General features: G+C 36.1%; 1 long non-coding RNA gene across 1 annotated transcript; it reads right to left on the bottom strand.

The window, feature by feature from the left end:
- Window positions 1-297: 297 nt before the first annotated feature.
- Window positions 298-9,819, bottom strand: LOC118606808. Its single transcript, XR_004952637.1, has 3 exons — window positions 9,732-9,819; window positions 8,051-8,129; window positions 298-546 (listed from the first exon to the last, which is right to left on the bottom strand). It is a non-coding gene; the product is annotated as an uncharacterized LOC118606808 (long non-coding RNA).
- Window positions 9,820-12,184: the final 2,365 nt, after the last annotated feature.

The raw sequence follows: 12,184 nt of genomic DNA on the forward strand, positions 1-12,184 counted from the left end.
AAAAATAAAACTGTCTTTCGAAATCCACGTGTATAAATGTTAAACCAAATACTCCTGGTGCCTAATCCTAGCTCTGCCACATCTTGTTCTATGTCTTCACGACATCTCCTAAATATTCAAAACCTAAGTTTTATTATTTGTAAAACGAAAGACTGAATTAGATTATCCCTAAGTATCCTCTCGGTCCCAGAGTTCTAGGGTTTTCTGTTATTCACTGATTTATTTTATTCTGAAATCTAAGAATATCTTTAAGAAGTCCACTTTCTCCACATTCTTATCATTGGATCTCTGAAAATGTCCTTTTAAAAATTCAAAGCCATATTGATTTATAGCAGATTAAATGAATAGAACACACAAGATGAGCAAAGAATGTAAGACTAGCTATATGCAGTTAGAGACATCTGGGCGAATTTAACACCACAGTTTTAAAACATCTGGGTGATGTTAGTACTCCAGTTCTGGAAATCATACATTCCTAAATCTGACATTACTTTGGATGAGCAACTCGTATCCTTAGGCCGTAGATCTTCATTTTGTCAGGAAAGCCTGATAAGCACAGGAAAAAGCACAAAAGAAAATAAAAATCAGAACATTTCTAGCATGCGCTGGTGGACTATTTTAAAGCAAAATGTTAAAATCTAAATATAAATAATGTGGTTTCCATTTATAGGCTACAGATATTTGCTAAGCCATTGACACTTCAAAATCAATGTGCCTGGACCAAGAATTACACTTTCCACAATCCTGTTCTATATAATTTACCAGTTTTCACTGTTGCTCTCATCATTAGTCAGGTTCAAAACTTAGGAACCAAATTTAGCTCTTACTCTTTGTGCTCCTTTCCTACATCTAGTAATTGTTGAGGCCTGTAGGTTTCTATCTCTGTCTCATTCCTGGCTCCCTTCTCACAGTATCGCTGCTACTCTTACTATTCTCCAGTATTACTGCTGACTCCATGCTACTTGGAGCCTAGCCTGTTACAAGTCTTTTCTAGCCATTTTATCTGCTCCCCACATTCCAATTCATGTCACTTCACCAATTAATTCTTTTAGGAGGCAAGATCAACTTTTGTTAAGAGTGAACTGAAAAAGCCCCAATATCTGCCCCCAGTGAGATTCAAACCACTGCCTGAAAGACAAGTGTCTAAATATGATCACATTCTTATTTCTAGGATACCAGGATGAGCATCTTAACCTCCTGCCAAATGAGACTACTCATATCTTAGCATAATGATGATAATAGTTCTTAAAACATATTCTTGTTTTTTTTCCTTTTTCATGTCAATGTATTACCTATGCAAGCAGAAGCATCCTTAGCTATGGAGAAGAGTAGGATTACTACAGCAGAAATAGAAAGAGTGTCGCTGCTCAGTTTTGATTTCAAAACTGAGTCAGGAGAAAGACAGAGTGTAAAGACCTTAGAACCAGAACTCCACCAGAATTCCCCACTACTCACATGGTAAATGAAACTTAACAGAAAGACTCCTTTCAGGGCAAATGCTATGAGTTTTTAGAAGTAAGATTATCAGAAGACCCCGAGCAGGCAAGTAATGTGGACAAATGGGAGCTCTAGATACAGAGATATCAAATTTGCCTTTCAAGGAGGTTGGTTTGTTACCTGGGAGCTGTATGATTTTACTTTGTAGTATCTGCCCTGTAGAATCTCTACTAAATTACACATAGATAACTTATGCTTTTGAAGGATTTTGGCTTTTCTACAGGCATTTGAAAAGGTTCTGAAGGCAGTATCAATGTTGCCACACAGAGAAATCAGCGATATTATCTTCAGACAATCATATGATTAACTGGGTTACTGGAATTTGTCCTTGAAAGAAATAAAATGGCAGACTTCTAGCAGATCATATTGGGTACTAATATTGGTATATAATCTTGTGTTTCATTGTTTAGTATTGATTTGTAAGTTAGCTGGGAAAATTCTCAATGAAATGCTGAGGTTTAATAAATACTAATTGTTAGAAACAAACAAAAAAAAAGTTAGTCTCTAGTGAAACTGGTTAAAAAGTCCTTCATTGTTCAAATGTACATAAAAGAAATTGAAGGATTGCAGTGAGACAAACAGAAAAACAAGTTTATCATTCATAAAATACTATAAATTTAAGCCATTTTGCACTTAGTCAAATTGGCATTAAAAATTTTTTAATAGCAAAAGAGAATAGATATTAAACTATAAAAGTCTATGGTAGTAGGCAAACTGGATTTAGTCCTCTTGGCCTGTTTCTAGTAATTCAAGACAATTGAGTTAATTCGAGCTTGAAAAATTTTTTAAATTAAAAAATTAAACTGCAAGGCCTAAATTGTGCTTCTAACTCCCAACACCAACATACTACTTATTAAGTAAGAGTTTTAAAATATATTTGATCCTTAAAGGAACTCTGAGAATTAGCTAAGAAAGATATTTTCTGTCCCATATGATAAAGAAATTGAGAGCAAGAGGGAAGAACTTGGGGGTTGGGGGGTAGGTACCTCTGAAGGGGCAAAACTCATGAGGAGTAGAGCTTGAAATGAGAACACAAGGCTCCTGATCCATTTCTAGAAGTGAGTGATTGGATTTGATTATCTAGAATGATCAAATTCATCAAATAATTTCTTTTTCTTCACTACTGTTGTATAGAAGGCCAAGAAGATAAAATTTGGGAGAAATGTTTTTCAAGGGACTTTTACTTTCATTGTAATCTAATAAATAAATTTTCCATGTAAAATAACAAAATGTCTAAGAATTACTGATCATGTCAAGGGTGCTGATGGTTAATATGACAGGCAGCATCATTCAGGGCCATTAGGTGGTAGGGTTTTTTTCCCTTAGTTCAAAATTGTGGTGATAAGATGGATAAGGTCATTTAAAGATGGCGACATGCGATACCCGTTAACAAATGCTGGATTGTATTTAAAACATGCTGAGAGCAGCACAGAGGCAGAGACAGAATGTTCTTAGCTTTTCAAGCCTGGCATCTTTTCCACTGAGTAGATTTTCATCAATTAGTTTTATTAGGTAAATTATATCTGACCTTTATGTCTCAGTAAAGGTAAATGTAATTTAAGAGTTTGTTAGCATGGGAGTAGTGAGAAGGAAAAAATTCCACCATATAAAGGAGGAACTGTGAAATAATAACACAAACGGCTTCAAATAATTTCTTTAATGCACCCTGTATGTACTTCTGATCAATTCCACTGGAGTAGCCAAAGAAAGGACAAGTCTTATTCTTCATTGCTTTGGGGATTTTTCCTCTTTAAATTAAATCTCAGAGCTAAAATCTAATTTCTTTAGTTTGGTCCAAGTTCTCCCTAGGTCATCACTCATTTTTCTGATCAACATGTATTGATAACAGCACATGGGACAAGGCGTGGTGAAACAAGTATTCTCATATGTTGGTGGAGGTGTAGGTATAATCTTTCAGGAGGAAAGCTCCCTGTGTTTTTTCAACGGACTTGAAAATATTCTTAAACTTCATCTCAATGTTTCCACTTTAAATAATTTACCCCAAAGTAATAAGAAATGCACACAATGATTGCTCTAAAGCACTTGTTATAATAACAATTGGAAACAGTTAATGTCCCATAACAGGATAGTTAAATTATAATATACCTTTATAATGGAATAAAATGCAGCCATTACAATCAGGTTTTCCAGAATGCTCCCACTTTTAAACGAGATATATATCAGGATTGAGAGAGAGAAAGAGTATGAGATAGTCTCCAGAAGTTTAACAGGCTTAGATGAACAATGGAATTGCGGGTGATTTTCTAAACCTTTCAAAATAAATATCCATTATTATACTTCATATAAAAGTAATATTTTAAAAAGAATCTTTAGGGACCATATAATAGAATAAATAATGTTTAAGGTAATTTCAAATGGAAGAAGCATATCAAATAGTACATAAAGTATAATTATGTTTTCATAAAATATATATAAATATACACTTTAATATGAAAAGAGAACAAGGGCTGAAAAGAAACAAAAGGTAAATAGTGCCTATGTTAAACAATTATGAGTAATATTTATCACTTTATATTTTTCTATATTTTTAAAATTTCCTAGAACTAATTTTTAATTAAACGTCACACATAAAAACATCAAATAGTACAAAACTTCTTTTAAGCATTTCTGTATTTTATATTTTTGATGCTTACTCTACAGCTCTAAATAATAGGCTCACATTTCTTGTGTGTGGCAGCCAGCTCCCAAAATGAGCCTCAGTTATACTCATTTCTTTATATTCACACCCTTGCAAGATCTACTTCTAGAAAGAATAAACTGTGTGACCACCAGGATATGGCAAAAGTGACAGGTTGTCACTTCTGGGGCTAGGTAATAACTGGCATCTTGCGTGACTCAGGAGGAAGCAGCTATTATGCCATAAGGACACTAAAGCAGCCTTGTGGGGACAAACTGAGTCCTCCCACTATCAGCTGGAGGGCAAGACATTTGGGGAGTGAATCTTACAGCCCCAGTCTAGCCTTAGGATGACTGCAACCTCATGAAAAACTGAGCCAGAATACCCAACCAAGTCACTCCAAATTCCTGATGCATAGAAATAATAAATGTTTACTGTTTTAAACTGCAAGGTTATGGTGTAATTTGTTATTTCAGCAGTAAATAGCAGTGAAAAACATGCCTCTATTTTTTAGTTTACCAATTTTGAACATTTTTCTATAAATCCTCTACCATAACAGATGAGAATTAGCTCACTTTCACATCCCTCATTTTCAATCCTCTCTTTCTCTTTTCCCCAATTTTTGGTAATTGTTGCTTTTGGTGGGTGAGGGGAGTCTATCCATCAGAAATGAGAATAAAATAACATGCCTAAAACTCTGTATCTCTTCTTATCAACTCTCAGTGGTACCTCTTAATCTCGGTATGGAATACGAGGGTTCTATGACTACACCCTACACTATACTCCTGCTTCATATCCAGCTGCTCCCTTTCGTCAGCTATACTTTGCTTTAAGCACATAAAAGTTGATTACATTTATTCTTTGTTCCACATCTTAAGTAATTCCTTAATGCTCTATGTATAGTTTGATTCTGATATTTAAAACTATCACTAGTATTATAACAATGTAAACATTTATTTTCTCCAGGAAAGCTATGTTATGTGGTAGGATGATGTTTCTACTTCTATTGGTTCAATGCGACGAATCCTAGGGGAGCTGAGGAACACTTTTCTGTGATAAGATCAAATGGATTATCTTTTTTTGGGTTCCATTAATAGCTCCAAAATTATGACACTTTCAGTTTGCTTCACATTTGGCCATGTTTTCCTTTCACTACTTTTTCCTTTAATATCAGTGTTTTCCTATGTCTTATTCATTTTTTCAATAAGATCTTCTAGCTGTTTGCAGCAATAGAGGGAATCCATTCCATTCTTCCTGATGTCATTCTTGGAATATACTGCATTTTGGACTAGGTAGAACTCACCGCTTTCAGTGAGATGCAGCTAGCGTGCTGACATTTCTTTCCATTGTACTCTTAGGTTAGTCCTACCATTTCTTTTATTTCATGTCTTCTATTACTTTGTTTTTTACCCTCATTTCTCTAGAGCATACTGTTGAGTATATTTTTCACATTGACTATGTAAAAGGAAACTTTCTGTGACCATGCCTGAAATGTCTTCATTTACACCTCCTACTAAATCAAAATATTGGTTAGATATATGGTTCTAGCTTTAAAAAATCTTTTCTCTCAGAATTTTAAAGGTATTATTTATTTGTTGTTATCAAATTGCTTTGATATTAAACTTCACAAAATTTATTTCTTTTCTGGAAGCATTTGGAGTCTTATTATATTTGCTGTACTGAAATTTCATGACACGATGTCTAGATCATTTATCCACAATTGAATCCATTTAAAATGAAGACTCATATTTTCTCAACTATAGTAAATGTTCTTCCATTATTTTTTGATAATTCTCTCCTGGTCTTTTTTCCATATTCTCTAGTAATTAAATACTAAAACTTCCAAATTTATTTTAGGAGTTTTTGCCTTTGCTTTCATACTTTGTTTCTCTTTGAATTTTGTTGTATGTCCTGTTTCCTAAACTCTATTAGTATCATTTCTAAATATATAATTTTTAATTTTCTCAAACTTTAATTTGCTCTTGCATGTCACTGTATTTGATGAGGTATGAAGATGACAAGCTAATTATATCACAGTACAAAGTACAACTTCAAATTGAAAATACTGACTATTCTGTGTTCCAGGAAACTTCTTTCTTGGTGCCCCAAGTCAGGTGCTTTTCTCAAGTATAATAAGATGGGACAGAGATTGTATAGTGGGTCACATGCTACAGAATAGGGGCATTATGTGTAAGGAAGTCCTAGGTTTCCTGAGGTGAGCAAGAGACTGGAGGTAGGAATACACCCTATAGATTATCTTTCTCAATCTTCTCTTCCCTGAGTCCAGTCTCCCCTCTATTCTCTGGAAATGCCAGAAGAATATTAAAAATTTACCGTTACTTAAATATACAAAGTAATTTAACTCCCTTTATTCCAACTTCTCATTTAGGACCATTCTCTGACCCTTGCCTTTTATAACTTTTTACAGCCTTTTATAACAACATAAATCTCTAGTTTATTCAACCATTCAACAAACCTTAACACCCACGTGCTCAACGCACCCAAGGTTCCTGTTCTAAAAGCCAGAGATTCAACAGTAAAAACAGACAGAAAAAAAAAAATGCCTACCCTCAGAGAGCTTACACTCTAGTGGGAGAAACAGAGCATATGTAAAATAAATTAATATGTAGAATGTCCTGGAGAAAAATAAAGCAGAGAAAAGAGAGGACGGAGGGGTTGTAGTTTTTTATACAGTGATCAGAGAAAACTTCTATAAGAAACGGACCAGAAAGGGACCAAGAATGTCTAACCAGATGATTAAACCTTATGTTTCGGGCTTCTACATGTCGACTCAGATAGCTCTGGTCCAATTTAAACAGGTCTTTTCAGGAAGAGTCAGAGTTATTTAATGATCGAAAGTTCTTAAGGTGGTAATAAGAATCCGATAACAGAACTTTCCAGGAGACAACTGACCTATCCCAGGACCTCTGGTACTTGGGGATATCGAATCAAGTAAGATTTTTGTGGAAGAGGGTGGGACCTTTGATGTTTTAGTAACCATGTGCACTTTTGTAGGGATCTTCTGTCCTCTCTTTCTCGTGTTCTCATTGAACCATGACAGCTAAGTTCTTTGCCTTCTTACTAGGAATACTAACGTTGGTCCAATTTTCAGAGGAGAAATAAAAACTATACTTTCTTTTACATAAAATCATAGAAAAGAGCCATGTTTGTGAGTATAAACTGAACTTTGTGGCTCAAAGTTGATGTAATTGGCATAGGTACTTTGACTACTGACCTTTTCTTAATTCTCTCTTTTTTTTTTCACTCCATATTTATGAAGAGTGAAACCTAAGGTAAACTATGGACTTTAGGTGATTATGATGTGTCAATACAGGTTCATCAGTTAAAACAAATGTTTCACTCTAGTGGGAGATGTTGATAATGGGGGAGGCTGTGCATCTGTCGAGGCAAGAGGTTTGTCTGAAATTGCTGTACTTTCCTCTCAATTTTGCTATGATCCTTAAACTGCTCTAAAGACAATTAAATCTTAATTTAAAAAAATGAAATTGGGAGGGAAAGATCCACTCAATCGATCCTCTGAATTTGTTAAAATCTAATCTATGTGGAAATGTCCCTTTTTAAGACTGTTGATTTAAAGAGTCCTGCAAGTTTACCTGCCTCAAGTTGGAAACTCATGTTTTCACCACCAGAGTCTCTAGTGTAGAACGTGGCCAGATGCACCTGCTCCACTAGGATGCAGTGTCTAGCTTGATCATGGCACTCCCCACTTTTGCCAGGAACCACATGCTTACTTACCTACTTTTCCAACAAGCCTATGAAATCCTCTCATACAGGAACCAAATCTTAGCCTTTGCAAAGTGCCCAGCAGCTGATTAATAAATATTGACTGCATAGTGGATTTCCCATTTGAACTCATCACAAGAACAATAACATCAACTAGCATTTGCAGAGTACCTTCTATTCTAGGCAGCTGGCATCATTGTCTGCTCATAGCAGTCATCTTCGTAGCAATCAGAAAAGTTAGGTCCTGTGCCTGTTTTACAGATGAGAAAACTGAGGCTCAAAATTTAAGCGATTAGTTTACATGTACACAACTAGCAAAAATGGAAAGGCTAGGATCCTGCCCCAGGCATGTGTGACCCCAAATTACACTTTTGGTTAGACCCTCTGCATCTCCTGAAAATAAGTAGATGAGACATCTCAGAAGGAACCAGGAAGAGGCAGGTCCTTTGTCTCTATTTATTGTTTGCAGCAAGTCCAAGAGAACATAGTTGGGACGTCCTACTACATATGCAGTGATAAATGAGTGATTCATCTACCACCACAGCTCTGCAAACTTTTAAGACATCACAGGCAAAGCCCCACTGAACTTTCATTCCTATTTCTTATAATAAGACCCACAATCTCTTACTATCAGAGCATGTGAAAGGTCATATTCTTTCCATTTCCCTTTCAGAAAATTTTTATGGCAAGCAAACCAAATGCTGTGGCCAATGAGAATGTATTAAGGAAATATTTTGCTATTTTGCAGGACCTCATGCTGCTTGAATTTATAGGCATCTTATCAAGAGAGCATGTCCTGCAGAATGTGTCAGAATTTGGGGCGTTGAATTTTCAGGAACTCTTGGCTGCTGCTATCTGTGTTTTGAGTTTGACCGGGACAGGCCAAATGGAGTGCTGACGTGTGGTTTCCCCTACTTTGTTCAAGCTCTGGTGTGTTATCGCTTGGCAAGGAGAACAATCTTGTGGTTTATTTGGTGTGGGGTACATAAAGGGCCAGAGTTATGTAAGATTATTAAATCACAACTTGCCTAGACATCTTTGGAAGGCTGTTAGCCCAGTTTATTCTGGGCAAATACAATTAAGGTCCTGACTATTATTTACAGCAAATACCAGTGAAAATAATCTCAAGTTCCTGGGTTTATTAACACTGATGCTGAGGGAAGAGGGAGGATCAATGTGGAACGTGTTCAGTGTTGCAGCTTGCACTGATTAAAACCCAACTTGTCATATTCTATATCGTTGTACTGTAGTTATAGTAAATGTTCCTTGTAATGCATTTTCAAGTACAAAAATTGCTTCAGAAAAGAGCATTTAGAAAACTAATTCTATTGAAACCAATGAAGTGTTGACACATTGCCTGATGCAGATTTGTTTAAAGAGGCTTGTTTTAAGTTATAAAAGTACAGTCCTGGAGGCAAAATCAGTGACTCCTCAGTCTAGTGACTGAGAGAACAGTGAAGCAGTATGTTCAGCCAGCACCCCCTCATTAATCCTTTCCCATAATTCTACACTTAGTCACCTTCTCCCTTGCCTGACTCTATAGAATTTCAAACCTGCTGCCAGCCCAGAAACTCGCTCAGAACCATTCATTACTCAGGCAAGGCATTTATAATGTTTGCTGATGTGTCGGTGAATAGAAACACAGTGTAAATCTGGACTAAGGAGCGCTCTTTTTTGTCATCTAAATTGCTCCTATGCGATGTGTTCATGAGTGTTAGAAATTGCCAGGGATTTTGACACCCTCATCTTTCTAAAAGTAGCATTTCACTGTGCCCAACCCTGAAAAGAAAAAAGGATGGAAACTGCAGCTGAAGAGAGAGATACGGCATTAAGTAAAAAGCGTATTATTTACCTCAAACTAGGCCATTGGCTCCCACAGAAAATCTTCAATGCCTGCAGCCCCTGCCAAAACCAAATGTAAAAACAGGCATCTCTTGCGTTGTAAACAGGCCCTCAGTGTAACTAAATTCAGCAGCTTAGTGATGAGAGAACGTTAGTGAATGAAGGGAGTGGTCAGAAAAGAAAGCTGGTCTGGTCCAGTTTTTACATGATAAGCCATGTCTGGGAAAAACATACCACAGCCATTTTTACGTGGTGACTATTTTTCAGAGCTGCTTCACTCCACGATAGTATTTAAGGGTATCTGCGGATAAACACTGGAAACAGGGTGTCTGGTAAGGTGGAAAGAAGCATGCTTTCTTTTGTTCACTTGGGTGATAAGTTCATCAGATTTTCTATGGCTGTTGTATCCACAGTCACCTATCTGAAAACCTGATTGAGTAGTTCTTTTCCAAACTCTGTGCCTGGTGTAACCGGGACATCCAACAGAACTTAGATTTTTTTTTTTAATTGAGGTGAAATTCACATAACATAAAATTAATCACAGTGGCATTTAGTATACAAACACTGTTTTGCAACCACCACCACTATCTGGTACCAAAATATTTTCATCAACTCACAAGAAAATCCCAAACCCATTAAGTGGTTATTTTCCATTTTTGCCTCTCCCTAACCCCTAGTAACCAGTAATTGGCATTCTGTCTCTGCGGATTTACCTATTCTGGATATTTCTTATTCATGGAATCATATATGTGACCTATTATGCCTTGCTCCTTTCATTATTTATCCACTAATGAATATTCAGTTGTCTCTCCTTTTTTGGCTATTGTGAATAGTGCTACTATAAGTACATGTACACATGTATTTGCTTGAGTACCTGTTTTCAGTTCTCTGGGGTGTATACTTAGGAGTGGAATTGCTGAGTCATATGATAATTCTATATTTAGGATTTGAGAAAGCTTCAAATTGCTTTCCACAAAACTGATTCATTTTACATTCTCATTAGCAATGTGAGTGGGTTCCAATTTCCCCATTTTCAACACTTGTTATTATTCTGTTTTCTTTTTATTATAGCCGTTCCCATAGATGTGGAGTTGTACTTCACAGCAGTTTTGATTTTCATTTCCCTAGTGGCTAATGGTGCTGCGCATCTTTTCATGTACTTGTTGACCATTTGTATGTCTTAATTGGAAAAATATCTATTCAAGTTCTTTGTACAATTTTTAATTGGGTTGTTTGCCTTTTTGTTGTTGAGTTGTATACCATTAGGTTTTAGATCTTAAGCAGCATAAATAATCACATTCACTTGCCCTGAGGAATAAAAGGAAAAAAGTAATGGGAACGTGGGGTTATTAAGAATATTGAGTTATTAATTATAGACTAATATAAATGGTAGAATTTTAAAAAACGTTAGTTTTGGAGACTACTCTAATATAAATGGTAGAATAAAAAAAGCGTGTACATGATGCGCTCCACCACTTTCTGTCTGTGTGACCTTAAATAATATGACTTACCCTCTCTGAACCTCAATTTTCTTATCTGTAAAATGGGACCAAAATACCTACTTCAAAAGATGTTTGCGAAGATTAAATTAAGTAAACATAAAACTTGTTCTTAGAAGCCACTCTATAAATGTAATTTTTGTTCCTCTATAATTAATATGGCCACATGGAATCTTCCGTGAAAAGGAAAAGTCACAATTTAAATCTCTAAAAAGTTTGCTTCATATGAGGATTTTACGGAGAATCCAAACCTGCATAGAAGCATCCTTTTGTAATTAATCTTCTGGTTTTTCTGCTATGTAAATCCTTATTTTCGTGTTAAATACACATCAGCCAGTTTCTTGTTGTTGTTGTTGTTGTTGTCATTATAAGTCAATATTGAACTCAGAATTTGTTTTCCATTGGAGCAATTTAAATGTAGTTGTTAGTGTCCTAGGCTGGCCCACAAAGCCTCTGTAATATATAACAGTTTTCAGTATCGTCCTCATCTTGGATCCTGGCAGCAGGCCAGGAGGAAAAAGAGAGGACAGGGAAGATCCTGGGTAGAAAATTGAAAGAGTGTGGTTTTGGCATTCCCCATATTCATCTATAGGCCTTTTTCTTCGTGCCTTCATGCCCATCACACCCTGGAGCTGTGTTGCACACCCAACCTCCCCTCTTCATTCTCCCCTCTGAGCCAACCCTCTAGTCCTTCAAAATGCTCTAGTCCCTGAAGATAATGTATCTTCCAGTCAAAACTGTCAATTCCTAGGTGCCCTCACATAAGCAAATTCCAAAACGTGCCTTGAACTTTGAAGAGAGATATTTATTGTGGAAATGTGACATATGGTAACCCAAATAAATGACCAATTCATGGAATATCAGAGAAGAATTCTTTAGGACAAAAGAACTCCATCAGGAGTAGGCCATTTTTCTTAGTGTTTCTTGGATCTGTGTCCTCAAGCCACAACGACTCTGAGTTTCT

This window comes from Rousettus aegyptiacus, unplaced genomic scaffold, assembly GCF_014176215.1.
Source record: "Rousettus aegyptiacus isolate mRouAeg1 unplaced genomic scaffold, mRouAeg1.p scaffold_m13_p_8, whole genome shotgun sequence".
Classification (NCBI taxonomy): Eukaryota; Metazoa; Chordata; class Mammalia; order Chiroptera; family Pteropodidae; genus Rousettus; species Rousettus aegyptiacus.